Here is a 9728-nt window from a genome sequence, read left to right on the forward strand (position 1 = left end):
AAATCATATGATCACTCAGAGAAAGACAAACTATAGAGAAGTTTATAGTGTCTAGTAAACGCATGACTGAGGCCCTTTCATACTCTCGCAAATAAATAATAACATCATACATATTTTTTGCTTATTCTGCAAATTAAATCATTCACCTGCATAACACCATCTCTTGTACGGAAACTAAATTTTCCAAGATGACTGTCGATTTCTTGGATGCTCAATGTTAAGCTAGATGGGATATATCTGCAATGAAAGCAAAATTACCTATAAACATGGAGTATGACAGAGAAAGAAGCCAAACTGAGGATGAAAGGAGAATAGTGATATATTCAGAAACATTTCCAGTTCTTTCCCCCTTTAAATTTAGAAGAGAAAATGGAATTGGCCACTCTTGTCCCTAATTTAGTGATTTTAGGATGTTGCTTTAATTTTTAGAAGTAGTTTTGTAAGAAAAAGAATACATCCTATCATGTTTTGTAGTTGGCATTACAATGACTCATTAGCTCCTCCTAGACGAGCTTAGTCTGCTTGTTCAGTTTAATCATGTCTTGTTTCAAGTATTGGTTCCTAATGTGGTTTTTTTGTGCTGCTGTACTGTCTTCTGGGCTCTGATGTCCATCACTGCCCCAATTCCATTAGCAGCTGAAGCTTCATTCCAGGTTGCTTGCAATTGCTAAACTTGTTTGGTACAGCCCAATTTTCACAGCAGGCTTGGGTGTATGCAAGTGAATAGGATGCAAACAACAGCATGGGACTGCAGGTGGTATACGTACAAGTCAGAAGGGAGCCATGCTGCCCACATTAGCCATAGTGAACGACTGACGGGATGTCCTCCCTGAATCTAATAAGAGAATTCACAAGTTGTTTCCTTTCTTCCTCCTAAACATTGATCTAAAATACACACAAACACACACACAAACTGGTGTTATTTATATATGTGTATACACACATATTCACCAACTCTTTAAAGAGTAAATCACGGCAACTGTAAAATCTGCTTGTTCCAGTCGCTTTCCCCAGAAGAAAAGGGAAAATAATAAATAGCCTTTTCCTCATGCAGAGATTGGGTCACCGAGTTGAAAAACAAAGATCAAAGATATCACTTCATGAAGTGCAGTATAATTCTAGGAGAATAAGCTTTCTCCATGCTCAGAATTAGGAGTTTATTCACAACAGTTTCTGAGGTCCCATTTTGCTACCTATGGGGCTTGGGGCAATCACTTGCAGGCCAGCCCCATTAGGCATCCCTCACTTTGAAAGAAAATGCACTTTACTTCCAAAATTGCCAATGTTCCACACAAATTCGATGTCTCCTCACTTTCACTGCTCAACAGCTTCAAATTAGTATTATTCAGTCCCAGACTCTATACAAAAAGGAAATAAATCTTGCAGCATGTCGCATTTTCTGCCTGAATAATTTTGTGTATTTTACACTCTGAAGTTTTTGTGGCTTATATGTGAGCCTAAGCAGACTAAAGGCTTGATCCCATCCAAACTAAAGAGATTACACCCTGTGAAACACAAAAAAAGTTCAGTCTACCTGTCAACACAGCTGTCATCTTCCAGGAGAGATGTAATGAACATTGGTGGGAGGTGCTCTGCTTTCTCCCTGTGAGAAGCAGATTTGAAGAGCACAGGCCTCAGGTACAAATGGAACTCACCAAAACCTGCTTCCATTGCAAAAGCCTTATATAACCTAGAAAGAAAAACACATGGATGCATTTGAAAAATTAACTTTCTTCCTGCTGTAAGCAATATACATTTAGAAACCTACATCCATCGGGTTAATTTCAATGAGACATCTGCATTCTACTTAAAACATTTCTTGGCATCTGAAATGGTATGATGGATACGAAGCAAACAAGTGTTGTATCAAGATAGCTGATGGTTACTTAGTATCACCCATTCGACTGACACAGCACCTACAAACAAAGGACAGTAAGTTGCGAGTCTACAATGTCATAAGGGAAAATCAAGAGAAATATGCTAAATGTTCCTATTTAGAAAGGACTGCATTTGGCAGAGACGTGAAGAATATTATTTTAGACTAGAAATTGGGAAGAGGACTGACTGCCAGAGAGGAAGCTTCAATAGACGAGCAGAACTCGTACACATTATTACTATTAAAACAGTGACTTCATAACTTAAGAAACATTCATTCTAGAAGACCCCAGTATGACAAAACCCCAGTACAACCTCCCCAGTATAACAAATTATGAGGGCAGTCCATCAGCAGACGGTAGACACATGGTCTAGATGCAACCACTAGCTCAGGAAATCTCTAAAGCAGCAAGCGTCAGAAGTTGGGCACTGTCCTGCTTTTTATATTCCCTCCCTATGGATCCATCCCTGCACTCCTTCAGATGCAAGACCACAGAAACACTGATCTGGCCTGCGATGGCTCTTCTCATGTAGTATAAGAAGATGTTAAAAAGAAAGAATTTGACTTTTTGATACAGGCTGCAAAGGAATAACATACCTCCTTGCTTTCTCCTAACATGTAAGGCAGGTGTTTTACCAGTCAAGAAATCAGGTCACAGAGAAGCTATATGTCATTAGAATGTGATAAAGACACAAACAGGACCTAGAAGATGTAGGTCTTTGTCCTTTGAAATCAGGTAACATTCCCTGCCTGCACAGCAAGGGAAAGAAAAGGGGAGGAGACAAAATAATATATGAAAGACACCATAAGCATCAGTCAATAATCATATGGATCACAGCCAAAATCAACTCTAAGGTCTTAAAACAAAGACCTCTGTGTAATTATTATAAATGTTGCTCTCTTAGTTGACCAGTATAGACGTATGAATAGCCTGTATAGAACAGACATCAGCACACAAATCAGCTTATTAGTGTGCAAAGGGAAAAAATAGCAAAAAAGAGATTAAAAAGGTGGCTGTGTCAAGCAAAAACAGAGAAGCAAAATTCAGACTGCTGCACTGTCTAGCTCTACTATTCTACCAAAGGATGTCCCTTTTTACCAGATGGTAGAAGATGAATACTGAGGACTGAGGAACACTGAGGAACAAAGAGCAGCAACAAGGGCTGCAAGGAACAGTACATACAACATAAATGTGTACTTTTAGATGTGAATGACCTTCCACTCTGGGAATGGAGTGACAGGCAAGTAATGGGAGTAATTGTGGCAGGTCTGACCCAAAACTCTGATAGAAGCTATGGTATAAGGTAGAGGAATCCACAAATGTAGGTGCACACACTTCACTTTGCATAGCAGAAAAAAAGATTACTAACCTTTCTGATGTTTCAGTCTGAATCTGAGTCTCTAACAGTTCATATTACAATGAACTGTGAACTTCATCACAACAAAAGAAGATGTAAAAATAGCCCCTTAAAATGTGACATTGAATAAACTATATATGTTTCTACTGGTATTTAGATTGACTTAACCATCTTCTATTAAATGAAGATATTGTTATGCTTAATGACCTTACATATGCATCATGAAGTCTTACTTTTTGTCATAACTTTCCACTGACTTCCCATCCTGGAAAATGACAATTTACTGCTACTTTTCAGGGATTTGTAAGTATGCCACCTCAGCTGAGTATGTCCTCTTAGCCCTGTTCCCGAAAGAAATGCAGCCATGTAATGATCCGGTCTGCTCATCTGTCTCCTCTGGATAACTTCTAAATCAGTTGGACAATATTAATGTAATCTGACACAGAAACAGGGCTTTCAAGTTAATAAGTTCCTACAGGTTTTATGAAAAAAGGCAATTGGATATTGATTTTTCAGCTAAGTGAAAAGTTGCAATATAACCTTACCCCTTATTAATTAACAGAAAATGTATGTGTGTGTATGTATGTGTGTGTATGAGTGAAGGAACACAAAGAGTTATCTCAACCAGTGGAAGAAGTTTAACTAGAACCTGTATTTTATTAGAAAGCTGAGTATCTGAACAAGAAACACAAATTACCAAGAAAGAAGACCTTGCTTCATGGAATTGCCTGGGTTGAAGTAAATTAACCTGTTTCTTAGTTTGCCCAAGAAAGTTCCAGATATCAAATTATAGCTGTTAAAGAAGTTCTTATTTTAATGGAAAAGAGTTGTGACAGAAAATTAGGTTTTCCACCAAACTAAGTTGAATGGTTGTGGCTTAAGTATCTTAAAGATGTCTAGGTTTTCAGCTGCTGAAAATAAATCCTGCTGACTTTTTGATAGGGACTCTAAATTTTCAAGAAGAAAGCTAGAGAAAGGGTTAAGACCAAGAAAAAACACGACTGGAATGTCATCTATCCTACACAATCAGCTTTGCTATAGCAAGCAATCATGTCCCAGTAATCCTTTTCATAAATGAATCAAGCCCCATTTTAAAACTGTTTTCTACCCTTTGCTCTTTCCCTTCTAGAAGTTTGTTGTCTGATTCTTAGAAATCCCCTTTTAATTTCCAGCTTAAATTTATTCACAGTGATTAAATCCATTTGTTCTGCTGCCAAAATTGGCCTTTAGCTTAAATACCTCTTCTCCATTCCCAGTGCTTATCTTCCTGGTGTATTTACAGAGAACGATCTTATCTTCTTTCAGCCTTCGTTTTGCTGGGATAAACAAGCCAAGATATTTCATTTGCTTTTGTAAAATGCATTCTCTATTTCCCCTCAGCATGCTATTAGATCATCTTTGCTCCCATTTCAATCTGAATTTATCTTGCCTGAACACAAATCTCCAAATTATACTTAATAATCCAGGTGAGGCCTCACCAGAATCACATACATGGCATCAATTCTCCCTCTCTCCACTGATTACAAAACTCATTGCCTGATTCACAGTAAGATATAATGGCTTTCCCCCTGCCACGGTTGCGATACGCTGGCAGTTTACAATCATCCCATGGCCAGCTATACATCCAGTTCTTTCTCCTCCTCTGTTGCTTCCAACTAATAAGCTCAAAGTTCACAGGAGAATTTCGTATTACTATGCATAACCTCAAGATTTGTGTTATTGATACTTATATGCTTTCTACTACTCCAGTCCTTAGAACCGTGAGTTCTTCCTGTAAGATATTCCATTTATTTTCCCCATCAGTTTTATCTGCCAGCATTACAATGTCCTGAATTTAGTAACACCCTCTTATGTTTTCTACTGATATCATTAATAAAAATGCCAAGTAATATGGAGCTGAACAATAGGAGTTTCACCAATAACCTGCCTCCAAGCCAGTAGTTCAACACTACCCTTTGTAGTGTCCCCATTAGCTCAGTCCTTATTTCTATGTCTTCCTGTACAAATTGTCATCTCCTCCAGCTGATAGCTCCATAAATGCATGATACAGACTTCCCTTTTGTAGATTATTTAATTATCATTGTAAGGATCAGCACAGCCAGAATAATTTTTACGCTTTTCTACCTCTGGTGGTGAATAAAGCTTGTACTTCTTGTGTGCCTTTTCTTATATTGCACTACTCTTCATAAGAAGGCAGTTAAAATAATCATCTGTGTAAAACTCTGCAGAAGGAGGCATCTTTGTGTTCATTTGATCAGTGAATTCCTCCTGCTCCTGCTTTTGACAAAATTTCAGTATTTTCACTGGGAAAGGGCCTCTCCTGTTAACCTTTGAGGAGCAGCATGGCCTCACCTTTTGAAACTAATGAATGTCTGCAAACCCCAGGTAGACTCCATCTCCATGTAACAAGCAAACCTATCTTCCACAACACAGATGCAGGCACTCTTCAACTCTCTCTGTTTTTTTCCAACTATAGTAGGTCGCCTCTTTAAAAGAAGTTACTTTTTCACTACAAACCACACCTCTCTGAGGTCACCCTACCAGTGCTGCTAAAACAGCACTACTGACCCACTAACCTGGCTAACTGTGCACTCTCTGTCACCACCTCTATCAGCTGATGGTGGAGCGCGGCAAGCTCCAGGAGCATGGAGAAGGAATCCAGGGTAAAGAGCTGTTTTTCTCCGCCTGTCTTTTTTTCTTCGTCTGCTCCCATCTCTAATAGAGACAAAGCAATCTCTTGCACCAGCACAGGGTCTTTGATCAGTACCTCAGCAAATAACTGCAAAGAAAGGTGGGGGGGAGAAGGAAACAGAGAAATCGTTTACATACAGATGACAAAGGTCTTTAAATACTTTAGGGGACCATTCTCCTTTTTCTTTTTCTGGAGTAAATCATGACTGGAGTTGCATGGGGTCGCAACCCATGCAAGGTGAGAATTGTGCCTACCCTGACCTATCCTGACCCCTAAAAATACACTGGTGTTTTGCCACTTGCTCCAAAGGTAAAGACACTGAATCTATAAACCTGGGTTTACTCAAAGGACTTAACAAAGCTTATTTTATTTATTTTTTATATCTAACACAAGATATTTGCCTTTTTTATTATAATCAAAATTCAGAAGGCTTTCAGGTATATATACCTCTCTAAAGCAGCGGCTCTGTAACTTGATTCATTTATTACTAGCTGAGGCCATTCCTCCTCTAAAGAGTGTGCAGATCCTAGCACATGTGCCACTGTATGTATGATGATCTGAAAACGGGGACAGCAAACTCACATGGTCAGATAACTCAGCAGAGTTGGACCCCTGTTCTACTGGGATGATGGAAGCCTCCAAAAGAGCAGAAAACCCAGGAAAGAAAGATTATCAAAAGCTGCAGCTTGGTAATGTGGAGAGCTGGAAAGAAGATAATGATCCATTGGCTGTTGTGCTGTGGAAGTGGTGACAGGAACAGCTCCTGGCTCTGTGTGCAGGAAAAGGTGCTCCTTGTCTCTAGCTGTCACAGCCCATACAACTGTACCACCCTGCTCGTGTCAGATGGGATAGATGTGACCACTGCTATAGCTGAGTGGCTTCACACTTCGCTGCTTATGACCAATGAATCACAGATCATTAGGAAATCTGAACCCAGCCACGCAGTTATTAGTAATAAAAGTCTAGATTTTAACACCTGCCACTCACTACACTTTCATAGCTACACTGGAAAAAAAAAAAAAGTTTGAAAAGACAACACTCCAAAGTTAAGTGTCAGAAGCTGTGCAACTTGATTTTGTCTCTCTTACCTAGTACCTTACAATGTGCTTTTGTAATTCTATGACTCTGGATGGGTGGGACAGGACAACCCATCTATATGTGCTTCTTCACAGAGCTGCTAAAAGGAGAATAGCATCTTCCCTATTTCCAACGAGGACAAGAGAAGAGGTAATAAGCTTAGACTGTAACAAGGCACATCTGTGCGAAACTTTAAGGAGAACTTGGTAACGGTGAAGCTGGTGAAGCACTACAACAAACTGCTTGGAAAAGTCTGTCACATGATGTGTTTAAGAACAGGACAGCTACTTATCTCATGGGAAGAACCTAAGTATGATCCAGCTGCTCCTGGCTTGGGGTGAGAGAGAAAGATCTCACAGCTTCCCAGGGATCATTTAGTCTTGTAATTCCAGAATTCACTTTTCTTTTTATATGGCCTCTCTGATATTTCTACATAGGAAAACCACCTGTTCCAGCGTCTGTACCTCACCCCTGGGTAATTTGTTTATTATGAAGTTGTGAGATGTTTAGGAAGTCAGATGGGGAATAAAAATGGGATCTTATAAAACCATCCTTAGTGAAGGGTTGGAAAAACATGAAAGAATGAGGGCCAGGGTCACAAAAGGAGCAGTCCAGGAAGGACAGAAATGTTGATTTTTAACATGCCAAGTCATAAAGAAAAATAATATGTAATCATGTAAACACTGCATCATCATGTCTATGCAAAAGGAAACCAAATTAAATCTGCTCTGGCAAAAGTACATCTCCTAAAATTTAAATGCTAGACTTTTACAACCTCAGCGTCTTCTAACCATTGTCTGCTTGCGTGTGGTTGTCTCATCTGCAGCTTCTGTTGGAGGAAAAGGAATGTGCAAGAAGTAAACACAACAAAATCCTTCCCTTCCCCCTTGGCAACAGCAGTGTGGTAACTTTATGACCCATGCACAGATCTCTGCCACTGACTTCTAGGATTTAAAATTTTAAAAGCAAAGAATCATTTGTGATCTGCTGTGGACAAGAGAGTAGTGGGACACTGCCAGTGGATTTTACTGGCAGCAGAGAGATGCTGGATAAGTAATTTCGGGGTTTTGCTCTAGGCCAGGGAGGGGAGTATCCTAGGAGGCTGTGCCCTTCTGCCTTTAGTTTGCCTCTATACTTTCTTACCCATTACTGTCTTCACAGTCTCTTCATCTAACCAGTTCTGTCTCCACGCCTCAAACTTCCCATTTTCATCCCCACTCCCTTGATTAGCAAAGTCCTGCTATCACTGGTTTTGGGCAGCTTGAGCCAATCTCTTTACCAAACCATTCTCAACCCACAACCACCCCCCAAGGTGCCTCCTTGCCCCAGCCCCAATTTACTGTGCACTTTTTTCCCCATATATTTTCCTTCGGAAAGGAAGGAACCCACTGGATCTTAGTTCTAGTCTCTGCCTCCCAGCTTTTCATCTACCTCAATCTTCATTCCCATTTCCTGGCTGCCATCCCACTTACCAAGCCAGCTGTATTTTCTCCATGCTCCTGCCCATCTCCTGCTCCGCCAGCAGAGCTGCCGCGTCTCCTCGGCGATCTGCTCCGCCAGCTGCCTCTGCTGCCTCTGGTCAAGGCGACGCGAGTGACGGTGCGGGCTGACAGCCCCTCGTACTCACTTTCAGTGCTCAGACCCAAATCGAACATGGGTCACTTAGACCACAGCTATTATTGCAGGGACAGTGGAAAGTCCTGCTTTGCCTCAGGTTATAGATATACCATGGCACACAGAAACTTCAGATAATGTCGCCCTACTGAACATGTGGCAGTAGCGTGTCTTATTTTAGTTTATGCTGGCCAAACTTGGCAGGAATGAAAGCATAGCGTATCACTACCTAATGAGTCTTCCCAGACTTGAAACGTATGCTCCAAAGCGTAGCTGTATTACGTTCTTATAGAGAAAACAGATAAAATAATTTATTTTCCATTATTTGCTCCCAGCAACAACTAAGCTGACTAATTAAAAAAAAAATCAACCTCAAAGAGATGTCCAGCACTGATAATTTCATTCACAATAATTAGCATTTATCAAAATTATAACCAACCAAAAACAGAGTTCTACACCAGGAAATGGTGGACATTACAGTAATAACTGGGTCCACCTATAACAAATTTGCTTTAATGTCCAGTCTTTTTTTTTTTTCCCCAGACTGTACACACACACACAAACGCAAAACCTGGAGACTTACCGTGATCTCATGTCACTTTAAGTGTGTCTATTTTCCTTCTCATTAAGCTGATTGTTCCTACTTTATACTGGCACGAGAACAAGAGTTCTACCTTCCTGTGGTAACTTACAGAAAAAAATTCTTGTTTTAAAGGTGGATGGAACGGATCTTCACCAATCATAAGCAAATAATTGAATTCAGAATCACATAACTAGAACTTTAACCAGCAAGTGTAAATGAACTAGCAAGATCACGCACTTGGGCATTCTGCTTTAAAGAGTCATTACTAATAAAAAAAAAAAAAAAAAAAGGAACTTACATCTATTTGAATATGAGAACTGTAAAAAGTTTCTGTTTTTTCCATAGTTAGCCACTCATCAACTACTAGCTGAAGCACTTGTTTTTCTAGATTACTTGCTTTACTGGCTGTTTTTGGTCTGCAGATGCTGTAGAATTCCTGGTAGATATACTCAAGAGCTTTGGGGATCAAGCACACCAGACCAAGAGGAGGGTGAAACTCCAGCAAATAAATGTTCTTCAAAGTAGGAG

At 39.9% G+C, this 9728-nt stretch overlaps 1 long non-coding RNA gene across 1 annotated transcript; it reads right to left on the reverse strand.

Moving 5' to 3' along the window:
• Positions 1–574: 574 nt before the first annotated feature.
• LOC128139238 (uncharacterized) lies at positions 575–9724 on the reverse strand. Its single transcript, XR_008234284.1, has 3 exons — positions 9499–9724; positions 1535–1690; positions 575–885 (listed from the first exon to the last, which is right to left on the reverse strand). It is a non-coding gene; the product is annotated as an uncharacterized LOC128139238 (long non-coding RNA).
• Between the last annotated feature and the right edge of the window lie 4 nt (positions 9725–9728).

This window comes from Harpia harpyja, chromosome 3, assembly GCF_026419915.1.
Source record: "Harpia harpyja isolate bHarHar1 chromosome 3, bHarHar1 primary haplotype, whole genome shotgun sequence".
NCBI lineage: Eukaryota > Metazoa > Chordata > Aves > Accipitriformes > Accipitridae > Harpia > Harpia harpyja.